Here is an 8,409-nt window from a genome sequence, read left to right on the forward strand (position 1 = left end):
GCACTAGGAAATGCCCGCTTTGCTGCGTGGGGGATGGGGAAGGGTTAGGGATCTGCCCTCATCTCCTGGCAAGTCTTGTTCCTTTCTTAGGGACAGCTTTGTGTCACAGAATCACAGAATGTTAGGGATTGGAAGGGACCTCGAAAGATCATCTAGTCCAATCCCTCTGCCGGAGCACGATTGCCTAGATCATGTCACACAGGAACGCATCCAGGCGGGTTTTGAATGTCTCCAGAGAAGGAGACTCCACAACCTCTCTGGGCAGCCTGTTCCAGTGATCAGTTACCCTCACCGTAAAGAAGTTTGTCCTCATATTTATGTGGAACCTCCTGTGTTCCAGCTTGCACCCGTTGCCCCTTGTCCTGTCAGTGGATGCCACTGAGAAGAGCCTGGCTCCATCGTCATGACACTTGCCCTTTACATATTTATAAACATTAATGAGGTCCCCCCTCAGTCTCCTCTTCTATTTTCCTTCTGCAGCCCAATTTGTTTAAAAAAAAGAAAGAAAAAAAAAAAAAGGACAAAAAAGTTACACCAAGTTTAACCATCTCTCACTTGCATAAAATGGTGCAAACACTCCCATTATTCCAAAATATATTAAATTCTAATGCTTTCAAGTCTATAGGGAGAGAAATCTCTGGAACCTGTGGGTAGACTAGAAAATACTTCATCTACAGGTGACAGAAGCACACCAGCTTGCTTCTCTCTTCTCAGACTCAGAATAGAAACCACTGAATACTTTCTGTACAGTTAACTACTTTATGAGGCCCTGTTAGCAATATCCCTGTGACATTTCTAGATTTTCTATTTTTAATATCCTCCAAAAATTTCCCTTCATTAGCCAGAGACATATTCTCTGAAGTCTTAACCGCCTCATGGGTCAGCTCCAAGGGCCATATAGCTCCACATCCTACTTCCAAGGACAGTGACTGCTATGGAAGAGGCTGCAGGAAAGCTCAGCCTTGGAGGCCTCAGGGCCTTCATGCAACCTCAGAGTAGCTCTTATCTGCTTTCCCCTTCTGCTGACTGCTTTAAACTGGCTCACTAACACAGCAGTGCATCCTTTCAGCCGAGAGGTGGCTCGGTGCTGACCCGAGGCAGGACCTCCAGGAGGGCAGGGCCCCACCACAGCGTCCCAAACCCTCAGCCACCCCACCCGCTCCCCTTGGGCTCTGGGACAGCCCTCGGGGTGCAGGCTGAGCACCCCACAGCACCCCCCACACACACACCCCCCTCTCATAGCACCCGCCAACCCCACAGTGAGGCCTGCTGCTGCCTCATTCTGGCCTGTGGCCCCTCAGCCTGAGCTGACCTCGCAGCGTGGTGGGAAAGTGGCTGCACCCTCACCCCCGGCCCCGCGTGAGGTGACACCGTCCCCGCTGCCTTGCATAAAAAAGTAGCACCACCTTGGCTGGTGGTCCAGGGTCGGAGCGGGAGTGGGGCCAGGCCAGACTGGGAAGAGTGAGTGGCCGGCAGCGCTGGGAGCAGTCCGGCATGGTATCGCTGGGGGAGCGTCGCCTGTGGTCTGGGGTGGCTGGGGACCTGGCGGCACTGGCGGAGCTGGACGAGGCGGTGCTACTGAGTGGCTTGCGGGAGCAGTTTCTGTGGCAGCAGGTCTACGTGAGTGCAATGGAGCCAGGGGCCGAGGCGGGGAGCGGCGGCAGGTGCTCAGCTGATGGGCTCTCCTCTTGCCGCCAGACCGACGTTGGGGACATCCTCATCGCCATGAGCCCCTTCCAGCCCCTGCCACTGTACAGGAGAGAGGTGAATGCTAGTGGGTCCCCGCCGGCCAGGCTCCACTGCCCCCAGACCCTTCACCATCTCTCCGCCACTGGGTACCCCCAGGTCTCCAAGCGGTACCGATGTCATGAGATGGGCACGCTGCCGCCCCGCATCTTTGCTGTAGCCGACTGGGCCTACCATGCCATGCTGGGCTGCTGGGGCGGCAGGCCCCAGAGCCAGTGTATTGTCATCAGGTGAAGTCCGAGGGGGCAACCGGACCAGGCTGGGGCATGCCGGAACCAGACAGAGGTGGGGGCTGCCCTTACGGGAATGCAGGTTGCTGCCAGCAAGCTCTCACTGGGCTCTCCCCTCCAAAGTTTCAGGTGAAGCTCATCTCCAACGCTGTTGGCAATTCAAAACCCAGCTGTGCTTGCAACACATCGCTTTTCCTGACCTGCACATTTTCCAGACAGAAGAGCGGGCAGATCACGAACGGAGGTGCGCGGTGAACAAAACTGCCTTTGGTGGAGCAGCTTGGCTGCCGATGCTGGTAACACAGCTAAATATGTTGGGTTTGCTTCTGGAGGGATGTGGCATCGGAAAGATTTAACCATCTCTGGGGAAAGCCATAGGGTGCTCTTCTTTGGCAAAACAGCTGCCGCTGTAACTGCTGTAATAAAGGCCATAAATAATGGAAGGAACCTATTTTCCCAAAGCAGAGCTTCACATATATAACCAAAGAGCAGGGGAAAGAAGGACAGATGCTTCTTTGCCTTAAGACCTTTGGGAATCTGGTCAGGGAAAATCTTATTGTCATGGGAAGTTCTACGCATTAGAAGGAAAAAAAAATGGCCTCTTGTAACTAAAGAGCTTACCAGTGTCACGAGCATTTCACTCCATGATGTCACTATTGTTCTGCTGAAACCGTGCAGGGCAGCAGATAGATAGCATCAACTAGCAGAGAAAGCCTGAAAACACTAGCTACCTACCTATTCTGGTTATTGTAGAGAACACACTAAACATCATCTCAGTTGAAATGTTAATTGCCAGCTGTTTGATTTAATATTTCCTTCTTTATATTGGTCTTCTGATCATTTTATCAGTATACATGGTGTGGAAATGACTTGCTGAATCACTGCTGAGCGTTGTGGTGGGACTAGGAGCAGACCTTGAGGGTCCAGCCCCATTCATTTCTCCAGCCTGCAAGCCATCCATGCCTGTGCTTTACATGAAGCACTCTCATGAAGTGCAAGTGAAGTGGTGGCCATGGAGTCAGCAGATGGAAGAGGTGCTGCTGGCAGGGCTCTTGGGGATGGAGAACAGTCACAGAATTTGTCTCGGGAGATGGAAGACAAGAAAGAGTAACCTGTGGGCATTTGCCAAGAAGTCAGTGGTTTGATTGTTTTCTGACAGCAGTTCGTGGTCTCGGAGATGAGAGTCTGAGCTACTGTCTTCGTTTAGCCCGCACCCGGGGCTAAACAATAACAGTTTTTCTCTCACCCAATATCCCTTTCCCAACTGAGGAAGGAAATTGGGAAAAAGAGGGAGACTCGTGGGTTAAAATTAAACAGATTTAATAAAATAAAGAAACCAATATAAATGCTAACACAAAACACACAAAAGTATACTTAGCTACAGGTTGCAACAAGTTGTCCAGGAATAGCAATCATCAGCAATGGGGGGGGGGGATACGTAGCTGGGATAGGGTTAAGGGACCAGAGCCACCCCCAGGAGGTAATCCCCCTGACGGACCAGGTGGCCTGACCCCTTCAGCCCCTCCCGAACCAAGACCTACTGATTTAACCGTTTCAGAGTCGAGAAACCTGTGGCACCGTCCCCAGTAAGTGGGCCGGGGGACGGCCAATGGATACATATGAGAAGGGCATATGATAATCACCTTTCCCCTCGGCCCTTTTAAAACTCCTGTTACCTTTGTTGTGGACACTGAGGCACAAATGTCAGCACTCCAGAGGCTGCCGCCCATAATGGCATTTTCCCAGATAAGAAGCTTATCGGGGCCACCGATGCCCATGGCAAAGAGCACAAGATCAATACTTGGTGGATTGTTCCTTCTTTTTAACAACCGGCTCTGTATTGGGCCGAGTCCTGTTCTCTTTTCTCTTTCAGGAACTACCCAGAGGAAAAGGACCGGACAACAGAATGCTAAATGAATGCTGATACTAGACCAAATAATCACTTGTGCAATCAATTGTTTATGTATCTTTATAACATGCATTTATCGTTATCACACAAGGTGTTTTGGGGAGGGAACTTATGTATCTTGTTAATCTAATTAATCAGTTATGTTGATTGTGGAGAAAACAACTTTAATGCTTAAGACAAGGTTTTGGCACAATGTGTATGTGGGGGGGCAAGATCAAGGACCTTAATTCAAGGCATGTGTACTTGCTGAGGATACCCCTCCAAGGGCTGGGGAAACCAGGACCCTACCTGCAATATGTCTCCTATACCTCAAATAACCATTTTAAATTTTACAGACCCTTAAGAGGCATCAATTTGTTTTGAAAAACATAACCTAGCAGATGCATGTCCTAAGCAATTGGACCAGATACGCTTTTAGAGATTTGAATCAGCAAGTACAAGTCTCTAAAATGACCCTTCAAAATAGGTTAGCACTAAACATAGGTTAGCACTAAACATGTTATTGTTGAAGGAGCATGTGGAATGTTAAATCTCACCAAAGGATAATGTTGTGTTACGATCCACAACGCCTCTACCTCTATAGAAGAAGCTCGTGCAAAGATGAAGGAGATTGCGGACCAAACGGCTGAATTATTCCAATCAATGCAAACAAAAGACTGGTTTGATGGACTGTCCCCTGGATCCTGGATCGCATCCATATTAAGATCTCTGGGACTCACGGGGTGGGGAAAATGGTTGACACAAATTGGAATCACTTTGTTGATTGGGATTGTATTGATGATGTTAGGCATAGCTATTGTGCGATGTATGATCACTCGATTGCTGTCTTCTATCTCTTCTCTCTCCTCTCCCTCTATCTGCTATGTAAAAATCACCACTATCGACGAAGACCTGGAGCTACGAACCAATCCAGGTGACTTAGGGGACATACAAACAAGTGTTTAAGTCACGGGGTGGTGTGACGGACAGAGTTTGTATGCCTTAAACAACTTGTTTGACAACTCTGGCTGGAGGAGGGTATGTGTACTACAGAGGCCTGCAAGTCTGGCAAGAGATAAGGGTCTTGGGAACAGAACAATACCCCTGCTGTGCTTTAATTGTTGTGATTTACAACTCTGGCTGGAGGAAGGGATAAGTCCTGCGGAGGCGGGATGGTATCTTTTCCTTGGGACCAGCCTACATGTGCAACAACTTTGCAAGGCCTCAACCACGCTTGTGCAGAAGCGGGGTCATACAGCGGACACCACAACTAGGGGGGATCACGACCACCAGACACCCCTTGGGGGACCACCGACTCATTTCGAGAACAATCTAAGACTACAAAGCGCAGGCGTCCCAATTAGCATGAGAAGCGAGCAGAGGGGGGAGATGTTACCACCCTATCCTATCTCACATGCAAATGACCTAAAGTATTTAGACCTTCTCGCTTGGGATGCTGGTGTGCGCTCCCGCCCACCACCTGAGGACCGATCCTGCAAGCAGTTTACCGAAGGAGCAACTCTGCAAGCAGCTTACCAACACTACGAACAACTTACATCTCTGGATCCCAGGGTGGTGATATCTCTTTCCTTCTCTCTCATAATCTCTATCCTCTTTCTCTTTTCCCTTTTCCCTCTCTCTCTTTTGGCAGCATCTTTAGAAACCCAAGACACTTACAACCATGCCACTTTCCCAGTATTAATAAATTGTTCTTAATTTCATACCAGTTATTTGGTGTCATTTCATCTTAATTTACTCCAAGGGATTTATGAACTAGTTGCGACCAGGTCGTAACAGACTGCTCCGCTTCTGGGATAATGGAGCAGATGGTCTCAAGTTAGATTATAGCGAAGCCAAGCAGCTGGGACCAATGGCTAGAGAAGCAGGTATTGATAGGGGTCTTGCAAGTGGTGCAGAGCCCCTCACTCTCTGGCGGTGACTCCTGCAAAGCAAGAAGAACAGGTATCCCTTTAGGGATGATGTCATATACCACCCAGACAAGTGGACAACCATTGAGAGAGGGGTTAAGAATCTCAGGGAAATAGCTGTGTGGGAGCTGATTTTTGCTGACCTAGAGGACCCACAGACACCACTAGATCCAGATGCACTCAAAGTTACCGGACCCATGTGGCGCAAGTGGGTACAGACTGCACCACTGTCTTATGGCAACTCATTAGCGTTATTTAGCTGGGCAGATGCCGATGCACCAGCGGTGGGCGACATAGATAATAGGATGCGGCAATATGCAGACAATCTCATTTCCTCCACGCAGGCCAGCGTCTCCGCTGTGGAAAAACCATCTAATGAATCCACAGAAATGCTCAGTAAGGTGTTGGAAAAATTGTCCCAGATGGAGGACTTTGATAATGGCTGGTTTTATAAGACACCAGGCCTGACAGTAATACATGGGAAAGGTTTATGTCATAGGGGCAAAAGGGTTCTGGGACAGGAATTAGCAGGGCTCATTCGGAGAGCTTTAAACTGGATTTGAAGGGGGATGGGGTTGTAGCTGGGCTTGCACCACTGGGGCAACGCTCTAGTATTGATGAAGACCAGGAGGCCTCCCATCCCCCTAGGGTGAAATCGGTGTGCTCAGCTCGCTCCCTGAAATGCCTGTACACCAATGCACGCAGCATGGGGAATAAACAGGAGGAGTTAGAAATCCGTGTTCGGTCAGGGGGGCTATGATCTAGTGGCAATTACAGAGACTTGGTGGGACAACTCGCATGACTGGAATGTGGTCATGGATGGCTATGTCCTGTTCAGGAAAGACAGGCCACTAAGGAGAGGTGGTGGAGTTACTCCTTATGCGAGTGAGCAACTAGAATGTATTGAGTTCTATCCAGGGGCGGATCAGGAGCGAGTTGAGAGTTTGTGGGTGCGAATTAAGGGGCAGGCTGGCAGGGGTGATACTGTTGTGGGTGTCTATTACAGGCCACCAGATCAGGATGAGGAGCTTGATGAGGCCTTCTACAGGCAACTGAGAGCAGTCTCTCAATTACAGGGCCTGGTTGTTGTGGGGGATTTCAACTACCCTGATATTTGCTGGAAGGCCTACTCAGCCAGCCATCCTCAGTCCAGGAGGTTCCTCCAGTGCATTGATGATAACTTTCTGATGCAAATGGTGGATGAGCCAACTAGGAGAGGAGCATTGCTGGATCTTATTCTCACTAACAAGGAGGGTCTGGTTGAAGCGGTGAAGGTTGAGGGCAGCCTTGGTTGTAGTGACCACGAGATGGTAGAGTTCAGGAACTCATGTGGCAGGAACAGAATATCTAGCAGAATCACAACCCTGGACTTCAGGAGGGCCAACTTTGGCCTTTTCAAGCAATTGCTAGGGGAAATCCCATGGGACAGGGTACTAGAAGGTAAGGGGGCCCAAGATAGTTGGTTAGCATTCAAGGACTGCTTCTTCCGAGCTCAAGATCAGAGCATCCCAACAAGTAGGAAGTCAAGGAAGGGTAGCAGGAGACCTGCATGGTTAAACAGGGAACTGCTGGGCAAACTCAAGTGGAAGAAGAGGGTGTACAGATCATGGAAGGAGGGGCTGGCCACTTGGGAGGAATATAAGTCTGTTGTCAGAGGATGTAGGGAGGCAACTAGGAAAGCTAAGGCCTCCTTGGAATTAAACCTTGCAAGAGAGGTCAAGGACAACAGAAAGGGCTTCTTCAAATACATTGCAGGTAAAACCAACACTAGAGGCAATGTAGGCCCACTGATGAATGAGGTGGGGGCCCTGGAGACAGAGGATACAAAGAAGGCGGAGTTACTGAATGCCTTCTTTGCCTCTGTCTATACTGCTGGAGGCTGTCCTGAGGAGCCCCGCACCCCTGAGGCCCCAGAGGAAGTCAGGATAGAGGAGGAATCTGTCTTGGTTGATGAGGACTGTGTCAGGGACCAATTAAGCAACCTGGACATCCATAAATCCATGGGCCCTGATGGGATGCACCCGCGGGTGCTGAGGGAGCTGGCGGAAGTCATTGCTAGGCCACTCTCCCTCATCTTTGCTAACTCGTGGGAAACGGGAGAGGTGCCTGAGGACTGGAGGAAAGCAAATATCACTCCAGTCTTCAAAAAGGGCAAGAAGGAGGACCCGGGTAACTATAGACCCGTCAGCCTCACCTCCATCCCTGGAAAGGTAATGGAACAACTTGTTCTTGGTGCTGTCTCTAGGCACATCAAGGATAGGGGGATCATTAGGGGCAGTCAACATGGCTTCACCAAGGGGAAGTCATGCTTAACCAACTTGATAGCCTTTTATGAGGACGTAACCCGGTGGATAGATGATGGTAAAGCTGTGGATGTGGTCTATCTTGATTTCAGTAAAGCGTTTGACACAGTCTCCCACAGCATCCTCGCAGCTAAACTGAGGAAGTGTGGTCTGGATGATCGGGCAGTGAGGTGGATTGTGAACTGGCTGAAGGAAAGAAGCCAGAGAGTGGTGGTCAATGGGACAGAGTCCAGTTGGAGGCCTGTATCTAGTGGAGTCCCTCAAGGGTCGGTACTGGGACCAGTACTATTCAGTATATTCGTTAATGACTTGGA

The sequence above is a fragment of the Nyctibius grandis genome, chromosome W, assembly GCF_013368605.1.
Source record: "Nyctibius grandis isolate bNycGra1 chromosome W, bNycGra1.pri, whole genome shotgun sequence".
NCBI classification, from domain to species: Eukaryota; Metazoa; Chordata; class Aves; order Nyctibiiformes; family Nyctibiidae; genus Nyctibius; species Nyctibius grandis.